The following is a 17,197-nucleotide window of genomic DNA, read 5'->3' as shown; positions in this document are numbered from 1 at the left end:
GAATGCCTAGGCACATTTTTTAATAACAAGAATCCAAAGCTGAAAATGAATGACTGCAGCTAAAATGTTACGTTCATTTTTCACATAATATGTTCACAGCTCCGAACGTATAACATTGGCGCTGGCCTATCTGCACCAGATTGCATTTGGTTTCTGAGCTGAATTTGGAGTGCTGGTTTTCAACTTACAAAAACTTATAGGGCTCAGAACCCCATTAACTTGTAGCGCATTGTTTCTTTTATGAGACTTCTGGGACGCTTACCTCATCTTCTGAGGCCCTTCTCCAAGTACCAGACCCAAGAGAGGTGTGGAGGGTGGCTGTATGAAAGAAGGTATTTTCTGTAGTGTCTTCCCATCTTTGGAACATTTTCTCCAGGGACGGTGAACCTGTCCCCAAGTCTAAGATACTTCCCCTGCCCCCCCCTGCTTTTTTTTAATATACACTGAGTGGATGGTTTAGCGGCTTGCTGTTTTATAGTGATTGCTTGTGATAATTTTATGGCAGGGGAATGTGTACCTGGGGGATGTTTAGTGTGATCACTTTTAACTGTTGTTGTGTATTTTAAATATTTATTTATTTACTATGTAAGTCACCATGGCACCTTCAGGTAAAGGGAGACAGGCAGTAAGTATTTTTCTGGGCTGCTGTTATCTTCTGAATACCAGTGGCGGGAAGCCACAGGAGGGGAGGATGCTAATTACATCTATACATCAGCTGTTTTGCCGTCTTCAGAAGTCCAGAGGAGGAAAGAAACCTTGGGGGTGGAGTTGGAAGCAGAGTTTGAGAATACGACTGTGGGATGAGCACAGATTTGGAAAGGGCTTTTGAGGGGCATCTAGCCCCAACCCCCTGCAACGGAGCTATCTCAACTCAAGCAGCCTCAACTTAAAAGAACATAAGGCTTCCCTGCTACAATTTGACTTCTGCAGTTCCCGGCCGCCGGGGACATGCTCTCGTTCACGCTCTCTCTCATGCTTAGCTGCCCAGCTCCGCCGCCGTTCCAGTTGGCCAAGGGGACCAAAGTCATTTCACCCCTCCACACCTTGCCCAGCAGAGAAACCGTGCACCTTGCGCCCCTCACGGACAACGGTGCGACGACCGCCGGTGACTCCTGCTCCTCACCCGATCTCCTGCCCTCTTCCTTTTGACGGATTGGGGAAGGCTTGGGAATCTTGGGCGGGCGGCCCTTTCCCGGAAGGGGCGCAAGGTACGCGGTTTCTCTGCCGGGCAAGGTGCAAATCCCTTCTTTTGCACTCTTCAACCCCACCTCTGCCTCTGCCTGCGCAAAAACTATCTTCCCACCCCTCCAGCTGAATATTACTTCAGGAGAGCAGGGTGTCACGTTTCCCGGGGACATTTAATGAAATCCGGGGACAGATTTGCAAATCCGGGGACTGTCCCTGGGAAATGGGGACGTCTGGTAACCCTAGACTAGATGGGCCATTGGCTTGTTCCAGCAGACTCTTATTTTGTTCTTAAGGCAGGGGCAAAACTTTATTTCACCTGGGTCAAAGACCCAGTTTAGCACACTCACATGCACATTTGTGTACACACACACAATGGCACCCCTCTGGAGGCTTCAGCCAGGGCAAAAAACCTGGCTAGACCCCCACCCTGTAGCTATGGCTCTGCTTAAAGCTCTTGCCAGACTTTTTGTGTTCGTCCATCCAGAGCTGTGTGAGCTTTCAGAGCAGTAAACCTCTGAAATCTGCACCTCTGCAATCTTTAGACTTCCGTGAGTCATGCGCAACAACTTTCTTCCCTGCAAAATGTAGCTTTAATAATAAATTGGCTTTCATCTGTCCTGATTTGCATATTCTTTTTTACAGGCAAGGGACTGTCAAGGGACTGTTTTCTACCTGAAGATATAGGAACATACTGTGGAAGTTAGTTCCTGCATGAGACTTGATTCTTGACAAATATATATTTGCAAGACCAGTTTTGGAATCTTGAAAATTGGCTCTTTGACCATCCTTCATAGAGAGGCTGTCCTTTACTGGGCTTTCACAGTTTGTAGAATCCATGAAGGAACAAATGAAAATTGGATCCTGCTAGCAGTCTGCTGGAATTACTTCTAATCTTGCATTCAGGCAGGCTTTGCAATGAGCAATTTGGGTAATGTTTCCATTGTCTGTTTCTATGAGCAGTGAATTAGGATTTTGTATTTGGAAGGCTGTATATTAAATATTTAAATTTTCTCCTCCCCAGGTAGACAATTTTTTTTTTTTACATTCTAGGCGGGCATCATACTTTTGTGGAAAGGTCAGCTTTTATGGATGGAAATCTGATCCAGTGCTGGCTGGTAAAGCCTCTGTTACAAGTTGTCAAAGTAATACTTTTGACTAAGTTGCCGCATGCCAGCCCTTGAAGTTGTGTGGCACCATCATGCCTGTAGCTGGCCAGCCAGATGTTTGCATGGGGCACACAGGACAGGCACTGCTCCCCTTCTTAAACCCTCTACCTTTGTTGCCACAAGGAAGAAGGAGCCAAGTGAAGGCTTCCTCTCCTTTCCTTAGTAAAGGTAAAGGGACCACTGACCATTAGGGCCAGTCGTGACCGACTCTGGGGTTGCGGCGCTCATCTCGCTTTACTGGCCGAGGGAGCCGGCGTACAGCTTCCGGGTCATGTGGCCAGCAGGACTAAGCCGCTTCTGGCGAACCAGAGCAGCGCACGGAAATGCCTTTTACCTTCCCGCCGGAGTGGTACCTATTTATCTACTTGCACTTTGACATGCTTTTGAACTGCTAGGTTGGCAGGAGCAGGGACCGAGCAACGGGAGCTCACTCCGTCGCAGGGATTTGAACCGCCGACCTTCTGATCGGCAAGCCCTAGGCTCTGTTGTTTAAGCCACAGCGCCACCCGCGTCCCACCCTATCTTAATTAACCCTTTTGCTGTTTCTCTTGGTCCCAGAATTCTGCTCTTTGCCTTGGTTGGGAAGAAGGCACTGCACACAACTTTCTGTTTCTTTGATTTGCTCTGAGTGTTGCAGCTTCAAACATTAAAGAGGATGAATGTTGTGGTGGGGAGCAGGCTGTCATAGATGGGTAGGCAAACTAAGGCCCAGCGGTCAAATCCGGCCCAATCGCCTTCTCAATCCGGCCTGCGGGCGGTCTGGGAATCAGTGTGTTTTTACATGAGTAGAATGTGTCCTTTTATTTAAAATGCATCTTTGGGTTATTTGTGGGGTCTCCCTGGTGTTTTTACATGAGTAGAATGTGTGCTTTTATTTAAAATGCATCTCTAGGTTATTTGTGGGGCATACGAATTTGTTCAATATTATTTTTTCAAAATATAGTCTGCCCCCCCACACAAGGTCTGAGGGACAGTAGACTGGCCCCCTGCTGAAAAAGTTTGCTCTAGCTTTATACACGATTCACGGAATTTGGCTTTCTCTAATGGTTTGTTTCGTTTGCACAGAGCATGCACATCCCGCCTAGAGCATTCTGAGAAATCACTTTCCTCCTGTGCTTTGTATCAGATTTCTGTGCTGCACTGTAATGCAGATCTAATTCTTCTGAAATGTAAGCTTTGTGCTTGACGGCTTACCATGCTGGGTTTGGCTCATCTCTCCTGGGCCTCAAAACTGCCACCTGCCGGTCCTAGCAATTGCTGCCACCACCTCGAGTGACAATCTTGTTTGTGGCACCAACATTTCTGAAGAAGAGGACAATCGCAGATTCATTGAAGGAACTGGATTGTTTCTTTTTAACCAAAAATTATGCACTGCTTGATTGTAAATAAAACCTCTAAGCAATTTACAAAAACGACACAAAAATTGAAATTGTAAATAAAAACCTTAATTTTTTTAAAAAGCAGATATATTTTTAAAAATCATCAGTTAAGCTAAAACAGGCATATATGGGGCAAGGTGATCCTTCAAGTTGCCTGGTCTCAAGGTGCCATTGTTTGAAGTAAGGCTGCTATAGTTGTAGAAAAATAGTTGCAAGGTTGGAAGGGGAGAGAGTCTGTCTTTTCAACAGGGCAACATCAGCTGTGGGTTTTATCTCTCCAGATTTAAAACAACTTCACTGGTTATCCATTTCTGAGCATAATTCGAAGTGCTGACGTTTACTTTTTAAAGCCTTATGGTTTGGAGGTTGTGTAGTTTTGGGACTGTTTTCATACATGATTGAGCTCATTGTCAATGACTGTTCTTCACATTCTCCCACCTTCTGAAATTACAGGTAGGTAGCCGTGTTGGTCTGCTGTAGTCGAAACAAAATAAAAAAAAATCCTTCCAGTAGCACCTTAGAGACCAACTAAGTTTGTTATTGGTACGAGCTTTCGTGTGTATGCACACTTCTTCAGAAATTAGATAGTTGGTGACTATCTAACCAGCTCTGATTCCCTGCCATTAGAATGACCTTCCCAAGGAGGCTTGCCTAGCACTAGGGATGGAATTTCCTGAAGATCTCAATAGATTTACTCTAATAACTGTCCTGTTCCTTAATCCTGATGAGGAATTTGCCTCCCCCTTCTGCTCAAAATACAAACAATTCTCACATATTATGCATAATATTATGTATATAATACTACAGGCATATATGCTCCAGGTTTCTTAAAGTAGCCAGAAAATATACAGATACATATAACTGATTTAAATACATATTATTAATATACTTACAAAGTTGTGATGCAGAAGTATAGCACGGGGCTTGATACTTTTGTATGTATCATATGCAGATTATGCCTATTTCTGCGTGTAATTTTGCATATAATTTGCTGGGTTTTTAAACAGAGACCGCCAATGCAGGAGCAGCACAGACATGCTTGATGAAAGAGGCAGTTTGATGCAAGCAAAGCTCATCTGGGCCAGAACTACCAAAAACTGTGTATAAATCCATTTAAAGTAGATTCCTTCATTCTTACCTGGCACCAACTCTTACTTCCTTTTGTTACTTCCTTTCCCCATGCATTGCCTTTTCAAACATCAGCTGAATCAGGTTTTATTTTTGATGCTTGTTTTATTCCCTCTGTTGTCTTTAATTTTATGTTTTGCCAGCTTGGTACGGGACACAGGTGGCGCTGTGGGTTAAAGCCTCAGCGCCTAGGACTTGCTGATCGAAAGGTCGGCGGTTTCGAATCCCTGCTGCGGGGTGCGCTCCCGCTGCTCGGTCCCAGCGCCTGCCAACCTAGCAGTTCGAAAGCACCTCCGGGTGCAAGTAGATAAATAGGGACCGCTTACCGGCGGGAAGGTAAACGGCGTTTCCGTGTGCAGCTCTGGCTCGCCAGAGCAGCGATGTCACACTGGCCATGTGACCCGGAAGTGTCTCCGAACAGCGCTGGCCCCATGCCTCTTAAGTGAGATGGGCGCACAACCCCAGAGTCTGTCAAGACTGGCCCGTACGGGCAGGGGTACCTTTACCTTTACCTTTAGCTTGGTACATATCATTGTTTTAACTCTCCCCCGCCTCTTTAAATTGGCACGCGGGTGGCACTGTGGGTTAAACCACTGAGCCTCTTGGGCTTGCCCTTCTGAAGGTCAGCGGTTCGAATCCCCGCAACAGGGTGAGCTCCCGTTGCTCGGTCCCTGCTCCTGCCAACCTAGCAGTTTGAAAGCACGTCAAAGTGCAAGGAGATAAATAGGTACCGCTCTGGCGGGAAGGTAAACGGCGTTTCCGTGCGCTGCTCTGGTTCGCCAGAAGCGGCTTAGTCCTGCTGGCCACATGACCCGGAAGCTGTACATCGGCTCCCTCAGCCAATAAAGCGAGATGAGCACACAACCCCAGAGTCGGCCACAACTGGACCTAATGGTCAGGGGTCCCTTTACCTTTACCCTTTAAATTGCTGGATTGTGGGCCAGCTCACAGTCTAAACTGTGGGAGCCAGTGTGGTGTAGTGGTTAAGAGCGGAAGTCTTGTAATCTGGGGAACCAGGTTCGCTTCCCCGCTCCTCCACATGCAGCTGCTGGGTGACCTTGGGCCAGTCACACTTCTCTGACGTCTCTCAGCCCCACTCACCTCACAGAGTGTTTGTTGTGGGGGAGGAAGGGAAAGGAGAATGTTAGCTGCTTTCAGACCCCTTCGGGTAGTGATAAAGCGGGATATCAAATCCAAACTCTAAACAAATAAGGCTGAGTTATGAGAAGGTTATGTAAAGGAACAACAACAACACAACTGAGGAGAAAATCAAGCAGGGTAAAGCCCTGGTCGATGGGAGGGAGAGGGTGGCAAGAGAAGGCATTGTTTGGAAAAGAGAATATGAGGGGTGCTGGTGCTGGTGGCATCCAGATGTTATTTAGCACATCTGGAAGGTAAGGAAACCTGCTTCTATCCTCTATTCAGCAGTCCAGTTGCCAGACCCAGTTATTAAGTTGCCAGGGCACCCTGGAAATTTCCATCCCTGGAAATCGCACCCACATGCATGCCCACCCATACCGCTAAAATAATTATTTAGCAGAGTGCTGCTCCCACATTTGAGAGTTTTCTTGTTTAGCTTGCTGTCTACCACACGACAAGCATTTCTTGTCCCTTTAGCATAACCCAAGTGCGCCTGTGTTTCTCTCGAAATCTGGAGGACGTGCAAGGCTTCATTTTGCTCTGAAACATTCTCCCCGTGTCCCTTTCTCTCCCTGTGCTCTTGCTGGCTTTCGTCCTCATTTCATCTAACCCAGTACCGGCCTGGAATGTTAATGCATCTGCAGCCAGAGATGATTTATCAGTTCCCAGAGCTCTGGCTAGGACAACAGGAAGAAAATATTGTCTCAATGAGCTTGCTTGGCACTGTTCAAATACACGAGGTCCGGAAAGACTTTCCAGTGCTTTGGCCTCCACCAGTTTTGCATTGTGCCTGGTTGAAAGGGAGCTTTTTCAACGGGGTGTTTGTCTCTCGATTCAGCACTAACCTGCCATCGTTTTTTTAAATGCAAGAGGTAAATGGCAGGCTCTGTTCCCAGACCCATAACCCTCATCTCGGGCCGCAATTGGCCACCTCTCCAACTCAACACAAGCACCTGCTACTGGTTTTGTGCTGAAAGAGTTCCTGGAAACAAACCCTGGTATTTCACATTGCCCGTGTCTTCAGGAAGGGCAATAAAACCGAAGCATTTGTTTTTATGTTGTGCTACTTAACGATGAGCACCCCCCTTCTCCATCCAGCTTTGCTCAATTTGGAATAGGGTTAGGTAAAAGGATTTTTGGAAAAACACACATCCCTGCAATAAAATGGTTTATTCTTTATTTCTGAGCCTATTTTGAGGTGTTGTATCCAGCTAAGTTCTCCTTAGAATGGACCCATTGAAATAAATGAACTGAGTTCTACTTAGAATGGACCCATTGAAAAAATAATAATAATATAATAATAATTTTTTATTTATACCCCGCCCTTCCCGGTTCAAAAACCGGGCTCAGGGCAGCTAACAACAAATTTAAAACACTTTAAAACACTTAATTATAAAAGCAGCATAAAATACAGTATAAAAATATGAATAACAATAAAAATCAAAAATCAATTAGATAATCCCCAGGGCCAGTTGGCTGAATTGGTCCTACTTGGGCCAGTGAAGAGGTCAGGGGAGAATTAGCTGTGGGGTCTCAGAGCGGGTGATCTTCATTAAATAAATGAACTAAGTTCTACTTAGAATGGACCTGTTGAAATAAATGAATCTAAGTTGGTCACTTAGTAACTTCAACATTATTATCAAAATGGCGGCAGGCAGGGAAGCCATGCAGCTGGGCCTTTGTTAGGCCCTCAGCTTTTTTGCAGCAGCATCCTGGGCTCAAGGATCCATAAGAAATGTGGTTCCTGCTAGGAGATTTCCATCATGGATTCTTGTGCCCAGATGCTGCAGCAGTAGTAGTAGTGCTGAGAGCCTAACTGAGCAACTCTGTCTGTCCTTGGAAGGGAGGGGGGGAAGTAGTCACGGCATTGGAGAGAGTTAGATGGCACCAAGCGAGCCTGGAATGAACTGGGTTTAGACTCAGTATGTAACAATTCAGGGAGGCAAAACCAGCAGTTTTACCATTCTAACTCACTTGTATATCATGCATGTCCAACAGGTTGATCACGATCTACTGGTTGATTGCGGGGTGCCCCTGGTCGATCGCGGGTTCCTGATTGTTCGGCCATAATAATAATAATAATAATAATTATTCTTTGGTGATCACTTGTAGCCGAGTAAGATTAAGAACTCAGAGGAGGAGAATATTCCAAGTGCAACATTGAATTCTGCCCAATATCAATAAAAGACAGCTAAAAACAGGTATTTCAAAACCATTCCAAGCTAATTAAAATAAACAATAAGCTATAAGCAAATTAAGACACATGTAACTGCCTAACCCAAAATGTTTTAAGCAGAGAGCCAGTGTGGTGTAGTGGTTAAGCAGAGAGCCAGTGTGGTGTAGTCTCGTAATCTGGGGAACCGGGTTCGCGTCTCCGCTCCTCCACATGCAGCTGCTGGGTGACCTTGGGCCAGTCACACTTCTCTGAAGTCTCTCAGCCCCACTCACCTCACAGGGTGTTTGTTGTTGGGGAGGAAGGGAAAGGAGAATGTGAGCCGCTTTGAGACTCCTTAAAGGGAGTGAAAGGCGGGATATCAAATCCAAACTACTACTACTACTACTACTACTTCTTCTTCTTCTTCTTCTTCTTCTTCTTCTTCTTCTTCTTCTTCTTCTTCTTCTTCTTCTTCTTCTTCTTCTTCATAAACACAGTTTTAACAGTGAGTCCATAAGTGACTGTGGAGGTCAATTCTGGATCCACACGTCCTTCCACAGTGGGGTCATTGGTTTCCTGGCGGGAGTTGATCACAGTGTGGATTTGCCAAGCGTGCCTTCCTCTTAGCATGTTTCTCCCTTGCGTCCTGAGTTTGAGTGTCTTCAAAGCCCATGACACCTTTGGAAAAGGCTGTTCTCCAACTGGAGCGCTCAAAGGCTAGTGTTTCCCAGTTGTCAATGTTTATACTACATTTTTTTAGATTTGCCTCGAGACAGTCTTTAAATCTCTTTTGTTGACCACCAGCATTATACTTTCCATTTTTAAGTAGTATTAGTAGTAATAATAATAATAATAATAATAATAATAATAAAAAAGCTCAACAACTCTGGGTTACCCTTCTCCCCAAAAAGCTCAACAACTCCAGTTTTTTTATAGTGAGAGTAGATCACAGTCTCTTGGAAGTTGGACGTGCCTGCTGTATATGAATCTCGCCCTGGAGTGGTATGAGGAGCAGACTGTGATGTCGGCTTCACTCAGTGCAATATCGCTTGTGAAACTGCCACCACTCCTGAGTCTCTCTTGCTAGCTGCGTCTGCTGGGGGGAGTCTAGAGTTCCTTCCCAATCCCCAGCTGAGCGGTGCAAACAAGCTGCATTGTCTCAGACCCCAAGTGCAGTTTCACCCGGTGCCCCGCATGCAGAGGCCAATGCATATTGTTTTTCCAGCATTGTGGTATATCGCCAAACCACGATGTTTGACTGGCGAGACACCGCAATGTCGAAAAGCCCCAGCCCTACTCATCACAATCGCTAGTGCTGCTTATAAATTTCAATCTGAACTGATTCAAATTGGAACTGTTGCAAGACAAAATGTATTCATCTTAAATTGCAGTGGAACTGAGCTATTGCAAAGTTCTCTGGTTTGATTGAGCATTTCATTTCTTACGTAGAGCCCTGCTTCTCTGCCTCCCCCCCACATGTGTGTGTGTAATGAGATTGCTTAGGAAATTTCACTAAAAAAACCTCCAGACACCCAGTGATACTTGAGCTGAATTTTCATTGTAATGATTTAGTCTATAAAGCTAACTGAGCCCATAGAAATGAGAGTTCCTTAACCTGTCTTATCCTCTATGAAGCAGTTATTGTAGCTGGGCAGTTACAGCTTTGCATTTGACGTTATTGCCTTCCGTGTCCTCTTGAGGATTATGTTTTTGCCTCTCATTTATTAAATGCCTTACATGTTGTAGGAATGAGCGTTCTCCTCCTCTAGGGAGAGGGATTTAGCTGCCTCTTTTATTGGGGTCCCCAGGAGGTAAAGTGCATGGTAATAACCAACAGTGGGAGGTGATAGCGGGAAGACTCATGTTAGCTTAAGGGGGTAAAAGAACCACATGGGTGGCAATCATATGATGCTGTCTGCCTGCCTTTGATCATTTGACTCAGAGCTGCGTTCGCTTCCGCCCCTTGCTATCTTTCCTCAGGTAAGGACCATTTCCTGCTCCCCCCCCCTGCTTTTTTATTTTGGAAGTGTGATCGATGGGGTGCAGGCAAGGAATCTGCTTAAAAGCCACTGAAATTTTACAGGCTGGTTTTATTATTGTTCTAGATTCAGGTAGGTAGCTGTGTTAGCCTGACACAGTCAAAATATATAATAAAATTGTCCAGTAGCACCTTAGAGACCAACTAAATTTGTTCTTGGTATAAGCTTTCGTGTGCATGCGCACCTTTGCATACAAAAGCTTATACCAAGAACAAACTTAGTTGGTCTCTAAGGTGCTACTGGACACTTTTATTATTTTATTATTGTTATTTTGAAAGCAGAATAGCATTACAGTGGTACCTCGGTTTAAGAACAGCCCTGTTTATGAACGATTCGGTTTACAAACTCCGCAAAACCGGAAGTAGTGTCCTGGTTTGCGAACTTTACCTTGGTATAAGAACGGAATCTGAATAGTGGAAGGACACCGACGGCAGGGGGCCTCATTAGGGAAAGTGTTCCTTGGTTTAAGAACAGTTTTGGTTTAAGAATGGACTTATGGAATGGATTACGTTTGTAAACCAAGGTACCACTGTACCCAGTTGTAGCAGGTTGTTTAACTTGCATGCATTGTTTACTACTTCAGATGAACAAAAAGTATGAATCAAGAGAATTTGTGACTGGTGAATCATGTAAGCCCCAGAGCACAGCAGTCTAGGACTGAATTCTCAGCTTACAACCGTCTAGAAAAGTTGCTAAAGTATGGAGATTACAGAGTAAATTTAGGGAGACCTGAATTTGGGTCTCACCAACATTTATACTTTTGTGTCAGGTTCTCTCTCTTCATACTGGAAAGTGAAGGCAAGCAACTTTTCTATTGTGGTATCAGCATACTGTTTTGCTTGCTTCCCACCTGCTCATCCCAGTTCTTCCCAACAGACTGGCACGGGTATGAGCACTCTTACCATGGTGTTTCAATGTTGGTAGTGCTACTTAAGCAGTTATCGGGGGGCAGGAAGAGGAGAGAATCCAGCTCAGGGGCTGCCATTTGTAGTTGAGTGTAGCATTTGGGCTCATTCCCATTATATGGCTTTGCCCATGTCTCTCTCAGCCTTAGTTTCCTATATGTAAAATGGGCTCGTACAAAGGCAAAGGCCATAAAGTCTTGTGAACAAGAAATGCTACACAAATAATATGAACAGTAGGTGTAGGCACTTAAAGCAGAAGGATTTCCAAAAAGTTTCTATTAGGAACAAAGCCCAGTGGCTTTGTTTTGCTTTCTCAACACTGTGTAAATCCATCCCACCAGGTGTGTCAGACTAAGATCTGAAAGCGTAAACATGAAGTAGGAACCAAATACTTTCCCATTCATCTTCAAACTTTGGTTAGCATGACAACAGGTCACAACTCTTCCATTGCCATGACAATTTGCTGTGAGATTGTTGAAATGTCATGCCATCAAGTTATTTTTAGTCTATTTGCTCTTCCCATACTTTAGCGCTCATTTTCTCAATTATTGGTGCTGTAATGGCTTTGGGTCCCTGGCCTGAAGGGTGAGAGAAGATTCTGTAGTAATAATAATAATAATAATAATAATAATAATAATAATAATAATAATAATTTATTATTTATACCCTGCCCATCTCTGGGCGGCTTCCAACTGAATATTAAAAACAGTACAGCATCAGACATTAAAAACTTCCCTAAAGAGGGCTGCCTTCAGTTGTCTTTTAAAAGTAAAATAGTTGTTTATTGCTTTGACATCTAATGGGAGGGCATTCCACAGGGCAGGCGCCACCACCAAGAAGGCCTTCTGCCTGGTTCCCTGTAACCTTACTTCTCGCAATGAGGGAACTGCCAGAAGGCCCTCAGCACTGGACCTCGGTATCCGGGCTGAACTATGGGGGTGGAGATGCTCCTTCAGGTATACAGGACCGAGGCCGTTTAGGGCTTTAAAGGTCAGCACCAACACTTTGAATTGTGCTCGGAAACGTACTGGGAGCCAATGCAGATCTCTCAGAACCGGTGTTATGTGGTCCCAGCAGCCACTCCCAGTCACCAGTCTAGCTGCCACACATTTTAAATGTGTGGCTTGTACCTAAGAGAAAGGGAGATGAGTCAAAAGCAGGAACCTTCAGAAAGAGGCCGCTCTGAAATACTTTGTATGGCTTTCTATGGTTTTATTTACTTTCCCCCCATTTATGCGTGCACATTTTGCATACACATACTCTTTACATATGCCTTTTGTGTGCTGCTGTTATGGTGGGGACCAATGCATCAAAAAGTGGGTACAGATTTAAAAGAGTTAAGTTATATATAGATAAGTAGATACACTCACCCCACTTTGAAATATCTTAGGTTAGAAAGCCAATTCAAAAATGTACTAAAAGTTGTTACAGTGGTACCTCGGGTTACATACTCTTCGGGTTACAGACTCCGCTAATCCAGAAATAGTACCTTGGGTTAAGAACTTTGCTTCAGGATGAGAACAGAAATCGCATGGCGGCAGCAGAGGGAGGCCCCATTAGCTAAAGTGGTACCTCAGGTTAAAAACAGTTGCAGGTTAAGAACGGACCTCCAGAACGAATTAAGTTTGTAACAGAGGTACCACTGTATTTGTTCAAAATAAAATACATACAATGTGCCCCCACAGTCTGGTTCGTGGCAAGCATTATGATAATGTTGTCTATTTTCGTCCAGTTTTGCAAAAGCTTCCCTAAATGCTCACATTTCAGATATTCAACTTGCTATATCAGTGCCTTCAAGTGAAAGCATTTGTTCAGTTTCACATGCACATGTTTAGCATTTTTTAGAAGAAAAGTAGGACCTGAAACAAACTGTCTCTGTGTGGGGTGCTCCTTTTCAAAATGACAGCCACCCCAACTTTGCACCAGGATATTCCATTCATTCCATTTCACCTCCAGTTTCCTCTCTGCTCCCCATCAAGCCCAATCAGTATTCCATGCTCGGTGAGCATGCTCAGTTTTCATTGACCTGTTTCCCCTCTCTCCCTGGTGGTTCTTAAGAGTTTTTGTGCTTCTGTAAACCTTATAATTCCTCCAAGTGTGTGTGTGTGTGGTTTCATTTTGGCTGCTTCAGTTTTCACCTTCTGATACTGTCGGATCAAAGACAAGAAAAATCCCGAAGCAAAGGGAAAGAACTGCGCCTGCAAGATACAAACAACACATTGCCGCGTGTATTCTGTCGCTCTCCAGTAACCAGTGAAAATAAAATGGGATGTTTTACAGACATCTGAGACACTCTGGGGGATAATTCCGTCCGGCATTTAATTGAGGAATTTCATGCCGCTACAATGGAATTTAATTTAGATTTACAGCCTTGTTAAACGCGCAGCCTTTCTGTTGCTGATTTTATAGTGCCTTGTCAAAAAGGGTTTGTTCCATGACCAAGTGGGATTTCGGTTGGTTACTGTAAAAATGCAGTAGCCGTAAAATCAGGACTGCATTTAACCACTAAGGTACAGAAAGCTCGCTCTTGTCCCATTTTGTAACCTGCCTGCCACCCTTGGATGTGTTATGGATTGCAGTGGCTTCCAGCTCTCAGTCTTCGTCCCCATGTTTCTTTATGAAGATGTACATGTGCACAGTGGTACCCCGGCTTAAGAACTTAATTCGTTCTGGAAGTCCGTTCTTAACCTGAAACTGTTCTTCACCTGAAGCAGCACTTTAGCTAATGGGGCCTCCTGCTGCCGCCGTGCCGCCGGAGCATGATTTCTGTACTCATCCTGAAGCAAAGTTCTTAACCCGAGGTACTATTTTTGGGTTAGCGGAGTCTGTAACCTGAAGCATCTGTAACCTGAGGTACCACTGTACAGTACATGTATGCAAGGGAAGTATGAAGATTGGAGTAGCCAAGCCAGAGGTATAGGTGGTGGCTAGGAGTGTTGGGGAAACTGGGTCCTGCTGTGAGCCCCTCAGGCCAAACTGATGTTCAGTGCACCTTTGCATTTAAGACGCTGTTGTGTTAAGATACAAATTATAATTATCATTACTACTGCATGTGTGCTGGGGAAATTTAACTCCATCCCCCAAGCAGCTGCTATTTGCATTTTTTAAAGTGGACACTGAATGGATATCATATCTAGTTTGGACTCAAGTTTGGTTTTCAATGGGTGCAAATTCCTTTTCGTTACTTGCAAATTGCAATAGAAGTAACAAGTATACAGTCATACCTCGGGTTACATCTGCTTCAGGCTGCGTTTTTTTGGGTTGCAGACCGCCGAAACCTGGAAGTACCGGAACAGGTTACTTCTAGGTTTTGGCAGTTGCACATGCGCAGAAGCACTAAATCGCGCTTTCCGCAGGCGCGGGTTGTGAACGTGCATCCCGCACGGATCACGTTCGCAAGCCGAGCGTCCACTGCAGTGGCGTAGCGGGGGGGGGGTGCAGGGGGGGCCAGCCGCACCGGGCGCAACATCGGGGGGGGGCGCTCGCAGCTCTCTGCCCCTACCTGGCTCACTCTCTCTCACTGCAGTGCTGGCTGTGCGAATCCGATCCGAGCCGCCGGGTCGCCACCCACTGGGGGGGGGGTGCCAGGCGTGCGGTGCTGAGAGAGAGCGAGGGACTATCTGGGGGAGGGACAATGCAGCGGCCGCCCAGCACAGCGCTGAGCACGGGAGAGAACCACACCAGACCAGACCAGGCAGCAGCAAGAAGAAGCTGGCAGCGGCAGCAGGTTAGGGGTAAGGGGGCGCAAATTACTTGCCTTGGCCCGGGTGCTGACAACCCACGCTACGCCACTGGTCCACTGTATTTGTTTGTACTTAAACTTGCCTTTGTGTTCTATTTTCTTCATTCACCAAACCGGGAGTTGACTTTTCTGGAGCCCCCCCACCCCAGAACAGTTTAAATTTGACAATGAAAACTTATTTCAAAGAACAGCTTCTGCTTCGCAAGATTATTGTCTGGATGGGATCCAGAAAGACGTGGCATTTGCTGATCTCTGCGCCTTTTTATTGTAGCCAAAAAGCAGCACTTGGCTGACACTGCCAGAGCATCTCTTTCCAGCAGAGCCAGCCAGACCTCTTAATCTATACAGGAGCCCTTGGGGAAGGTAAAAATTTTATGCACCCCAGGGAAGTAGCATGCAGTCTTAAAGGTGGATTGCCAGGACTCCTGGGTTTAATGCTGTAACACGCACTCCTTATCTGGATATTGAAACCTGAATGGCTGCATGATAATTTGTGGTTCAAGCCCCTTTTGTCCCTTCAGTGGTCGCACTGCTGATTTAGCAGTGACTTTCCCCACTTCCATCCCTCTGAATAATCAACCTGCAAAATGAAAATACGACTGCTTGAAGATGGTTGGGTCTTCTATGAAACACCATATATTTTTTCTAAGCTTGTGCACTGTTATCAAGCAATTCCTGAGCATTATCTTTAAAAATATGCATTTATTGACCTCTGGCAACAACCTGCCTCTCGTGGAAAGACATTTTGGGATGAAGGATGTTTTGTGGAAGTGGAGGGGAACCCAGTCTGAGACCCTGGAAATAATTGATTTTGTCTGTCGAGCCACTCTTCTGATCTTGTAGTAGTTCATTGTTCGTGTTTGCTTATATGCGACATGACAAATAAAGCGCTATAAAAGTTAACAAATTCTGAACAGCCTCATAAGCAAATATATGTATAATTGCTTCAGTTAAAAAAGAAAATGAGAAAGTGGCACTTGAATCCCTGATCTGTGAGGTGTTTGTGTTGCAGTGCATGCTCTGGTTATCTCCCACTTGGACTACTGCAATGCGCTCTATGTGGGGCTACCTTTGAAAGTGACTCAGAAACTACAACTAATCCAGAATGCAGCAGCTAGACTGGTGACTGGGAGCGGCCGCCGAGACCACATAACACCAATCTTGAAAGACCTACATTAGCTCCCAGTATGTTTCCGAGCACAATTCAAAGTGTTGGTGCTGACCTTCAAAGCCCTAAATGGCCTCAGTCCAGTAAACCTGAAGGAGCGTCTCCACCCCCATCATTCTACCTGGACACGGAGGTCCAGCTCCGAGGGCCTTCTGGCAGTTTCCTCGCTGCAAGAAGTGAGGTTGCAGGGAACCAGGCAGAGGGCCTTCTCGGTGGTGGCACCCGCCCTGTGGAACGCCCTCCCGCCAGATGTGAAGGAAATAAACAACTATCTGACGTTTAGAAGACATCTGAAGGCAGCCCTGTTTAGGGAAGTTTTTAAAGAGTGATGTTTTAATGTATTTTTATTTTGTCAGAAGCCGCCCAGAGTAGCTGGGGAAACCCAGCCAGATGGATGGAGTAATAATAATAATAATAATAATAATAATAATAATAATAATAATAATAATAATAATAATTAATGGAATAATGCCACCCTCTATGCTTCATTCCTTGTAGGGAGCTGTGGCTACTTGGATGGTGAGAGATAGGGGCGGCTGCTGGAGAATTATCAGGAGTAGACTGGCATGCCAATATAGCCCCCCTCCACTCTTCCAAATTAACTGTTAAATAAAGCTTGTTCATTCCAAGAGCTGCTTTTGTGACATCAGTCTCTTCAAACGAACACTCAGTTAATTAATATTGAAGTCCATTCGAAAAACTAGGGGGGAAACTGTTCATGTAAATGGGTGCTTTGGTCAGCTGCATGCTTGATAGCTCTGCAGAAGACACAGGCATCCTCAGATCTGGCTGCCAATTTAATACTGAATTTTTATTTTTTTAAGCATTCCTTCTTTGCTACTGAAATTTCAGGACGAGCTTCTTGCAGCTGTAAACGTTTCCACGTGACAGCCGGTTAGAGCTGAGATATTTCTCCCGTAGGCCAGTGTGCACATCTGTGCTGGCAAATGACATTAGCTGACCTCCTCTGGTGTTAGTTAGCATGGTGTGTGGCTTCGGCAGTGCAGCATTCACACTATAATGCTGCAAGGATTCTGGAAAGCACGTGACTTGACATCTTCATCAGCTTCTTTGCCCAGTGGGCATGCCTTTTGTGGGACGTCTTTCTCGACACTGTCCGGGTGTGTGACACTGACATGCCAGTTTTAAAATCATTTTCCTGATTTTAGTTTGCTAGGCATCAGGGT

General features: G+C 45.2%; 1 protein-coding gene and 1 long non-coding RNA gene across 6 annotated transcripts in view; both read left to right on the top strand.

Annotated features, from left to right (window-relative positions):
- The window catches only part of FAM168A (family with sequence similarity 168 member A), a 170,518-nt gene that overhangs the window by 87,853 nt on the left and 65,468 nt on the right, over positions 1 to 17,197 (top strand). The window lies entirely within an intron of this gene.
- Positions 1,218 to 16,641, top strand: LOC309369456. The gene is made up of 2 exons (XR_014168150.1): positions 1,218 to 2,116; positions 16,509 to 16,641. It is a non-coding gene; the product is annotated as an uncharacterized lncRNA (long non-coding RNA).

Source organism: Podarcis melisellensis (assembly GCF_964234715.1).
Source record: "Podarcis melisellensis genome assembly, chromosome: 4".
Lineage (NCBI taxonomy): Eukaryota > Metazoa > Chordata > Lepidosauria > Squamata > Lacertidae > Podarcis > Podarcis melisellensis.
Note: the sequence above shows the minus strand (reverse complement) of the source record. Positions and strands in the feature narration are given on the sequence as shown.